This window comes from Babylonia areolata, chromosome 30 (genome assembly GCF_041734735.1).
Source record: "Babylonia areolata isolate BAREFJ2019XMU chromosome 30, ASM4173473v1, whole genome shotgun sequence".
NCBI classification, from domain to species: Eukaryota; Metazoa; Mollusca; class Gastropoda; order Neogastropoda; family Buccinidae; genus Babylonia; species Babylonia areolata.
The window spans coordinates 10,494,714-10,505,817 of record NC_134905.1 but is presented as its reverse complement, the minus strand read 5'-3'; positions in this window follow the sequence as shown (position 1 = coordinate 10,505,817).

The following is an 11,104-nucleotide window of genomic DNA, read 5'->3' as shown; positions in this document are numbered from 1 at the left end:
CCTCTTTCACCCATATCACCTGGATAATATGTCTTCCTCTTTCACCCATATCACCTAGATAATATGTCTTCCTCTTTCACTCAGATCACCTGGATAATATGTCTTCCTCTTTCACCCATATCGCCTGGATAATATGTCTTCCTCTTTCACTCAGATCACCTGGATAATATGTCTTCCTCATTCAATCAGATCACCTGGATAATATGTCTTCCTCTTTCACCCATATCACTTGGATAATATGTCTTCCTCTTTCACCCATATCACCTGGATAATATGTCTTCCTCTTTCATTCAGATCACCTGGATAATATGTCTTCCTCTTTCACCCATATCACTTGGATAATATGTCTTCCTCTTTCACCCATATCACTTGGATAATATATCTTCCTCTTTCACTCAGATCACCTGGATAATATGTCTTCCTCTTTCACCCATATCACCTGGATAATATGTCTTCCTCTTTCACTCAGATCACCTGGATAATATGTCTTCCTCTTTCACCCATATCACCTGGATAATATGTCTTCCTCTTTCACTCAGATCACCTGGATAATATGTCTTCCTCTTTCACCCATATCACCTGGATAATATGTCTTCCTCTTTCACTCAGATCACCGTGGATAATATATCTTCTTTTTTCACCCATATCACCTGGATAATATGTCTTCCTCTTTCACTCAGATCACGTGGATAATATGTCTTCCTCTTTCACCCACATCACCTGGATAATATGTCTTCCTCTTTCACCCATATCACTTGGATAATATGTCTTCCTCTTTCACTCAGATCACCTGGATAATATGTCTTCCTCTTTCACCCATATCACTTGGATAATATGTCTTCCTCTTTCACCCATATCACCTGGATAATATGTCTTCCTCTTTCACCCATATCACCTGGATAATATGTCTTCCTCTTTCACCCATATCACCTGGATAATATATCTTCCTCTTTCACTCAGATCACCTGGATAATATGTCTTCCTCTTTCACCCATATCACCTGGATAATATGTCTTCCTCTTTCACCCATATCACCTGGATAATATGTCTTCCTCTTTCACCCATATCACCTGGATAATATATCTTCCTCTTTCACTCAGATCACCTGGATAATATGTCTTCCTCTTTCACCCATATCACCTGGATAATATATCTTCCTCTATCACTCAGATCACGTGGATAATATGTCTTCCTCTTTCACCCATATCACCTGGATAATATGTCTTCCTCTTTCACCCATATCACTTGGATAATATATCTTCCTCTTTCACTCAGATCACCTGGATAATATGTCTTCCTCTTTCACCCATATCACCTGGATAATATGTCTTCCTCTTTCACCCATATCACCTGGATAATATGTCTTCCTCTTTCACCCATATCACCTGGATAATATATCTTCCTCTTTCATTCAGATCACCTGGATAATATGTCTTCCTCTTTCACCCATATCATTGGATAGTTGGTTAATAAACAAAGAGAACAGTGTATGACGTAAAACGCATCCCTCTCTAATACCAACTGACACCAAAAAAAAACTCAGATAAGTGGGTGCTCGGACACATGATAATAAAGATTCATACATAGCTGACCAAGAAACAAGACATTCCTTTCACGCTGTTATTTCTAATACAACCTGAAAGTTTATCATGTCTAACAGAATTAAATGCTTTCTTAAAATCTACAAAAGCAGCGCATATTTTCCTAGCTTTCCTTACATGCGTTTCTGAACCATTGCACTCAGAGAGAAAATATGATCAACCATAGGATACCATTTCTTAAATCCTGCGTGATTTTCTTATATCAAATCATTATTTTCTTACCACAAGTATTATCCACATTTGATTTTGATGCAGAAAAGTTTGATAGAATACTTAACAGTGAAATGCCTCGAAAGTTATCTAGATATTCTGAATCTTCTTTCATATAGATAGGTATCATAATAGCATTCGACTAGGTCTGTGGATATATTCCTTTGGTAAAAATGAATTTTAAAAAGTTTTGAGAAGAAATTATTTGACGTCACCGCCACCGTTCTTCATCAATGCCGCTGGTTTTGCCATACGTCAGTTTATTTATAGCAATATTGACTTCTTCCTCTGATATATCTTTGTTCAGTTCATGCTCACTTTTGTCTGATGAGTCTACGTCTGCATGAGGACGCTGATTACTTTAAGCTTCATTATTTCGAAATACATCTTTAAAATGCTTAACCCAGTCGGAAGTCAATATGCTACATTTAACTTTCTCGTTTTTACCATAGCTCATATCTCCGAGTCCCTGCCAGAAAAGGGAGAATTTGAAATGCTGTCTGCAAGAGACATTGCTTTTGTTGTTGTTGTTGTTGTTTTGTTTGTTTATAAAACGCGTGTCTTTTCGTTTGTCTTTTACCACCTTGTCTTCTTCGTCCCTTGTTCTTCTAAAGCGGTTTAAATACTGCTAGTTTCCTTTCAATTTGCTTACATCTTATCGAACTTTTCTGATTTTTTTTCTGGCGTGCTAACTCATACGCATGCATTTTCTAGCCTCATTCCAAACATTCAGTTAATATCGACAAAGCGCAGTCCACATCAGTGTCTGATGAAGTTAGTGCAGTTGCACGTTTTCCCTGAATGCTTCTACTTCTTAACGTTTCAGTGAGGTTATCTTTCTTATCCTCTTTTCACGCCATTTTTTCTGTTGCTGAACTTTTCGTCTTTGTTGCTACCCCACTACACTTTTCAACATCATCTGTTTTCCTGTATAATTTCATCACAGCTGGTAAATAGTGTGATTCTATAAAACTTTCAACATTTATTTCAATAATATTTTCAGATGCAAACAATTCATAAGACATGATAAGTATTTGACACATTTGGCCCCTGAAAAGAAATATAAGTGTAGCTGTCATCAAATTCTTACTCACACAAGCCCTTTTCGCTTCACTCCATCTTGCTCTCGACGATCGGTTGCGGATAAACTGTGTTTACGCATTCCCAAATTCAAACACTATAGTGTTGGCCGCCGTTCTTTCTCTGTCTGGACCTTGCGTTTGGAATAAACTTCCTCTTTAGCTTCGTCAGGTCTCAGCACTCAGCTCTTTCAAGTCTGGCCTTAAAACCCACCTCTTCCCAACATAGCCTCCCTACTCTGCCTCTACCTTGTCTTCAGTTTCTTGAGTTTTAGAGTTATGTTTGCGTGTGAATGGTGTAAAAGCGCTTCGATTTGTCTATGCACAAGATTCAGCGCTATACAAATACTATTATCATTATTATTATTATTATCATTCCTTAATATTAAACAGTCGAATGAGTATTTTTGTATTTGTATTTCTCTTTATCACAGCAGATTTCTCTGTGTGAAATTCGGGCTGTTCTCCCCAGGGAGAGCGCGTCGCTATAATACAGCGCCACCTTTTTTTTTCTTTTTCCTGCGTGCAGTTTCATTTGTTTTCCCTATCGAAGTGGATTTTTCTACAGAATTTTGCCAAGAACAACCCTCTTGTTGCCGTGGGTTCTTTTACGTGCACTAAGTGCTTGCTGCACACGGGACCTCGGTTTATCGTCTCATCCGAATGACTAGGGTCCAGACCACCACTCAAGGTCTAGTGGAGGGGGAGAAAATATCGGCGGCCGAGCCGTGATTCGAACCAGCGCGCTCAGATTTTCTCGCTTCCTAGGCGGACGCGTTACCTCCAGGCCATGTGCCAGTGTGTGTGTGTGTGTGTGAGGGAGGGAAAGAGGGTTAAAGAGACAGAGAGGATGCCGGGGGAGTGTCGGAGACAGACACGGACACAGACAAACAGACACAAAGACAGAGTTGCATAATAGCAGCATACCAAGAGCAGACAAACGGCCAGGCTTGGTCCCAGGCTTGGGTTACCACACTACAGACTGCAAACCCTCCTGGACACTTATGTAAATACAATCATTGGTCCTCTGGTCACCACAATTGCCTCTGTGGTCCACAGTGCTCTGTCTGTCTCTGACTCCGACTCTGTCTGTCTGTCTGTCTCTCTATCTCAGTTTCTGTCTTTGTCTCTGTTTCAGTGTCTGTCTCTGTCTGCCCTCCGCCCCCCCCTCCCCTCCCCAGTTTGAATGAACATGGTTGTTTGAAATATATTTTCTGGAATCAACTGTTCCCTGATATCTCTCAATTCTGCACAATCGTGCACAAAGTGGATTTCATAATTATTTGATTCTTTGCACAATGGACAAATTGTTAATTTTATCAGAAATCTTAGGCTGTCTAACGATACCGATGAACAAACAGTTCAGACACACCAAATCTAAATTTCATCATTATATACTTAAGATGCCTGTCAAAATTCATAGACATATATGTTGGAAGGTTATGTAAGTTACTGATCAATGGATACACAAAGAAATCTGTTGTGACAAAAAGGATTAATACAATACACCTCAAATCTGACACTATTTTGGATATGTGAACTCCAGTTTTGTCATCTGCTGTCAATCATTCTTTCTCGAAATGCACGAATAAAAGTTTTAGAGTCCCCAACGCTTTGACGAAGCCACACAAAACCAAATCCATTTTCACATAGCTTCACCTGAATATTCGAAACTTTTTTTCCCCCTCTGTTATCTATTTCTAACAAAATTCCGAATGCCTTACCTAGTAATCTGTTGGTATCCATCTGTTTTAATTTCAACCAGTAATGAATACATTTAGTAGCCGATTATAAAGATATTAGGAATCTGTTTGTTTCACCATAGATGAGATCATTAGGTGTTTGTGGGGACACTCCAAGAATCTGCTTGTCAGATTTTTTACAGCAAAAGTAAAGCTTACAGTGCTGAAAAAAACAAAACAAACCCAAACCAAACCACAACTAATATTTATATACATGGAATACGGGCGTTATCATTCCGTTATATGTTCATCTTTCCTTTACAGACCAATACCCGCCCATTCTAAACAGTAATAGATTGCTTTTATCCATATTAACATTTTGCTGAAGAAAAGCAGCGGCACGTTGCAGACTGTTTTGCTGATTATGTAATACTTTTACTGTTTCCGACATTTATACAACATCATCCGCTAGGAGAAGAATGAAAATGTCCAGCAAATCGTTAGTAAATGTGGCACCCTGTCATTCAGAATATAAAAACTTTTACTGTTAACTCATTTTTAAACAAAGAAAATAAAACAGGGCTGCAAACTGTTAAACTCCAGACATACAGCTATTACACTCGGTCAAAGCAGCACCAAGAGCGTACCCTCGCCTTCACAGTCATACATACTCATGATGCATTAAACTGAACATATGAACATGCATGAAATGAAGTTTCAGTTTCATCAAGGAGGTGTAAGAGCGTGCGGACAGATCTTTGTACATCTGCTTAAAAAAAAGAAAAGAAAAAAAAACCAGCAGATGCTTGACCATCGCATAAACCCAACCCGCTGATGGGCCTTCAGAGCCATTCCTATGTGTGTGTAAAACATTAACATAAAATGAATTGAAATGATACAACGAAAAGAACGAATTCTTTTGTAGCCCAAAGCTCAATACAACTGGCTACTAACCGCAGTTCAACTCACAGCACAAGCTGAAAGCTGAGCTATAGCAGACGCCTTTTTCGCAACTAACCACTGGCCTCCAACGGCTCGCGCAAAATGTGTGACGCCATTCCCGGTTTGAAAGAAAAGCCCATTCTAAACCTGTTCTCTAAACGTCTATTAAATCAAGTCTCTGTATCGTTCACTGCAATATTGTAATTGTTGTGCTTACACACACACTTTAATCAGTTAGAAGTATGTTTGATTTCAGTTTAATCATTCGTCAGTCTAAAGATTTCAACCGACGCTAAGCTTCAACTTGTGTCGCTGTACGCCATTGGGTGAACTAAAACTTGTGTTTGTGACACTGCGTATTTAATTAAAAAATATCTCTTTTGTCGGATCAGTAAACTGCAAGTATTATATACTGGCAGAATCATCGCAATTCCATCTTTAGATTTATTCAACTGGTAAATGTTTGCCTACGTTAAACTGATTTAACGCAGTTTGTAATTTTCAGTGACAAGTTCGCGCTAAAACTGACCCTTTTCAGGTGACTTAAATTAAGATTACAAATTCACCTTAAGTAATCAACGCTTCATCTTATACTCATTAGACAGAAGGTGTTGAGCTGTTTCTTTTGCGACCAATCCGACGAAAATCGGTTCAGGAATCATTTAGAAATCTATCACTGAACACCTTGTAACAAAGTACAATTCTCCTCAGATTTAGCCTGACTGGGGACGTTTTGTTTCACGGGCCACGCTAGCGTCACTGCAGCTCGCTTAACTTGCATAAGTAGCGACAGAGTGTGGTCACTGGTCACTTTCACCTGAGCCAGCCTGCGGCGATAGTTAAACTGACCACCCTGAGTGTGCCTCCACAGCAAGTTTGTGCTACGTATCTCTGCACTGTTTTCCTGTAATAACTTCAGTGATTAAACTATTGAAAGGGCTTCCACTTTCATATGCTTCTGCCTGCACGGGAACCTGTGTTCTACTACTACTCCTGATCCCTCATTCCATTCCTGCGCCCTTATCTCCTGTCCTACCTATCCCTACTCCACTCCAGCCCAAAGACACTAGTATCTAGTGTCTATGTCCAGCCCTACTCTTACCCCGACACCATCACATAATTATCCATAATGTATATTGTGAAGGGAAAGATACGTAGACGGCAAATGATTCAAATGAAAACAACTCTCAAGAACGAAACTGGGCCACACTCAGCGAACCCGCGCGCATTCACACATGCACACACACCGACACAAGCATGCAAACACACACACACACATACATATATATATATATATGTGTGTGTGTGTGTGTACTATATATGTACACACACACACACACACACACACACACATATATATATATATATATATATACATATCTCTGTGTGTGTAATGTGCGGTTCAAAGTGTATTGAAAGAACATTCTGAATAAATGTAAATGAAAAGGCTGCATCACAACAAACATCCAAACTGAATTTGGTCCCGTTTTCACGAGGGCACAGCATGTGAAACAAGGTTGTTTCATTTCCATGTTATTCAAATCATCCGTCGGGAAAAATAGGGTCAAGTATATATATTCTGTTTGAGTTATACACATGCTATTGATTGGGATTTTGAATTTAAGGTCGGTGCATTGCAATAATCTGTCTTTGGTGAAATGCTATTAAGAGGTGTCAGTTTAGTCATCACAATCGATGTCTTCGCTAATACCATCATCATTATCATGATCGTCGTTGTCGTCGTCCCTCTTTCTCTCTTTCTTTTTTTTTCTTCTAAGATTTCAAAACCAACACCGATGACAATGAAAAAAATTCAAAATAAAGATGAGGGCGACTTCCCACGTTTTTTCACACATTGCGATAGAGAGAAAGCGTGGCAGGGGAACAACGCTTTCTCGCAATCCAACTATTTTTTAGTAGTGAGAGAAAGCGTGGGACTGCAAGAAAGCGTGGGCAAACAAAACATGTTAGTTGGCTCTTATACAGACCCAAAGTCAACTCGTTAGTACACATTTGTTTTTCACCCGCAAACATCGGTTTTGCGGATGCAATATATGCCCTGTGTAACAGGCCAGACCTTACCCTGTCCAGAGTTACCCCCGTATAAACTGGCCTAGTCCAGAATATGCCACCGTATAAACTAGCTTGGACTACATTATAACCGGGGTATAGTTTGGCCCAGGCCAGTTTATATCCTCTGGGCCATTGTTTACCCCCCCCCCCCCCATCCTTCCGCCCCCTTCCCGCCCTCTTTTTCTCTGAAATACATGGGTATTTGGAGGGTGCAAAGATTAACAACCTTAGAATGAAGGGCATGTGCACTGTAAGGAATTTATTTTGCACAATATTTATTACCAATATGCTTTTATTCGAAACTGGAAACGTCACGTTCAAAGCAATCAGTGAACTTGTTGCTCAGATAAAACTGTTCTCTTATTTGCAATGAAAAATGTCGATATGGAACATCTGCTGTAATTGATATTATGTTTGAACATGAAGATTGTTCCTAGAGACGTTCAGTCGCTCTGATGTACATTGACTGCTTTTGATGAATTATGCTAAGCAATCATGAAATGAAAATAGATAGAGGGAGGCGTAGTGACGAGAGTTGCGGTTATGCAAGGTTTGTAAAATGGCTGTGATTGGGGATGATTTTATTTCATAATGGAATGCACAAAGTATAACGACTTCCGAAACAAACGTGTGCATAAAAAAATATTTGTCTCCGAAGTCGGTTTTCTTTTTCTTTTTTTCATAGGAAGCAGATAAAAATTTGTTAGCTATAAGTACCTTTATCAAATTTACAGAAGTGGTTTATTCAAATGCAAAATGTTGTTTGAAACATATTTGTATTTTCCTATTAAGTTATAGTGTTGAGTATTTGAATGTCTTCTTTTGGGAGCAGAAGCATCATTTGAAAGCAGTCCTCCATTAGCAATTGGAGTGAAAGGATATATTTAAATTTAGACTTGAATAATTTCATCGATAATGGACATGGAAGAACGAAGAAACTAAGAAGAGAAACAAGAAAGAAAAAGAGGGTGTTAAAAAAAGGTATCTCCACTAAAAAATCAAAGAGTAAGAAAAGAGACGAAGAACACACACACACACACACACACACACACACACACATTCACACACACACACTCCATGAAATGATGGCTTAACGGTTTAATTTGCAGATGATTTGGGGGGGGTCAGCTTTATGTTCCCCCAAATTTTCCTTCAGCCAGGTACAAGTTCTTACAGGACTATATTGCCCAGGCCTATGTTCCCCTGAATGTACTTTTTGGGGTCTTTGTTCTTCCAGTCTATATTCCTCCATGTCTATGTTCCCCCCCAAAACGTTTTTGGTAGGTCTATGTTCCCCCAGGTCTATGTTTCCCCCGGTCTATATTCCCCAAAGTCTATGCTCCCCTAAACATGTTTGTTTAATCATACATACACTTTTGGGTGCTTGTCAGCAGTGGTCAGCAGTAGTCAATGGTCAGCAGTGGTCAGTGGTGGTTAGTGGTCCATAGTCGTTAGCGGTGGTCAGCAGTCAGTGGTGGACAGTGGTAGTTTGTGGCGGTCAGCGGTCAGTGGTGGACAGTGGTAGTTTGTGGCGGTCAGCGGTCAGTGGTGGACAGTGGTAGTTTGTGGCGGTCAGCGGTCAGTGGTGGACAGTGGTAGTTTGTGGCGGTCAGCGGTCAGTGGTGGACAGTGGTAGTTTGTGGCGGTCAGCGGTCAGTGGTGGACAGTGGTAGTTTGTGGCGGTCAGCGGTCAATAATGGTCAGTTGTGCTCAGCGGTAGTCAGTGGTATGTGGTGGGGTGAGTGGTGGTCAGCAGCGGTTAGTACTTGTCAGTGGTTAATGGAGGTCAGTAGTGGTCAGTGGTTCTCAGCAGTGGTAAGTGGTGGTCAATGGTGCTCTGTGATTGTGGTCAGTAGTGGGCAGCGGTGGTTAGTAGTTGACAGTGGTGTCAGTGGTTAGCAGAAGTCAGTAGTCAGTGGTGGTCAGCAGTCGTCAGTGCTGGGCAGCGGTGGTCAGTAGTGGTCGGTTCTGGTCGGTCAGTAGTTAGTGGTTGTAAGTGAATTGTAGTGCCAGTGGTGGGTGGTGGTCAGTGGTGGCCAGCTGTTAGTAGTGGTCAGTGTTGCTCAGCAGTGGTCAGTGGTGGTCAGCATTGGTCATCAGTCATCAGTGGTCAGTGGTCAATAATGGCTAGTGGTCAGTATATGGTGGCCATCAGTAGTCAGCAGTGGTTAGTTATGGTCAGTGGTTAGCGGTGATCAGCATTAGTCAGCGGACAGTGGTGGACAGCAGTGGGTAGCGGTCTGTAGTGGTCAGTAGTAGTCAGTAGTCTGTAGTGGTCAGTGGTGGTCAGTAGTGGTAAGTGGTGGTCACTGGGTAGCGGTTGTCAGTGACCAGCAGTGATCAGCAATGGTCAGCTGTCAGTGGTGGTCAGTGGTCAGTTTGCAGTTAATAAAAACAAAAACAAAAATCCAGGACGTCATGATAATGCACAATGTGACAAAACGCAATGTGAAGATTTTTACGTAGTGGTCAGCAGTGGCAAGTAATGGTCAGTAATTGCCAACAGTATGGTGAAATCCTGCTAAAACGTTGCAATATTGCATACAATGTGATGCAAGCTGAACTCTGATAGTGGTCAGTAGTGGTCATGCAGCGGTCAAACACCTTCGAAGACATAATGCACAGATGCGACAACATAATGCAGTCTGAGCACTCTTGAATTGTGGTCAATAGTGGTCAGCAGTGGGGAACATAGACCTGCGGGAACTTAGACATAGGGGAACATAGACCTGGGAGAACTTAGACCTGGGGGAACATATATATGCTGCCCCTGCACTGCATGCCAACTAGGTCACTGTTACCCTCTTTGATGTTGTCTGACGTGCATGACGTGAGTGGGCGTGACACTGGCAGGCATGGCACGTGAAGGATGTACATGTGTGTGTGTGTGCGCGGGGGGGGGGGGGGGGGGGGTACGCGCGCGTGTGAACATAGACGCTAAGGTCAACAACAGGACTGCCAAAACCAGCGCCGCCTTTGGGAGACTCTGCGAGGATGTCTAGGAGCGGAGATGACTCAGCTCTACCACCAATCTAAAGGTCTACTGTGCAGTGGTCCTTACCACCCTCCTTTACGCCAGCGAGACCTGGACTGTCTACAGCAGACATGCCAAACAGCTCAACCGCTTCCACCTGAGCTGTCTCCGCAGACTCCTCCACATCAGGTTGCAGGACAAAGTCCCCGACACAGAAGTCATGGAACGAGCTGGCCTCTGCAGCGTGTACACCCTCCTACAGAAAGCCCAAGGAAGGTGGGCTGGACATAATTATGGTCAGAATGCCAGACAGCCGACTGTCTAAGCAGCTGCTGTACGGAGAACTGTGTCAGAGCAAGCGCTCAGTTGGAGGGCAGAAAAAACCCTACAGAGACTGCCTCAAAGCGTCCCTCAAAGACCTGGGAATCGACGTCAACACGTGGGAGACGTTTGCTCTGAACCGTCCAGTTTGGCGCAGCAAGATCAACACAGGAGCCCGTGCAGCTGAATCCAGGCGCATCACTGAGGCGCCGGCAACAAAAG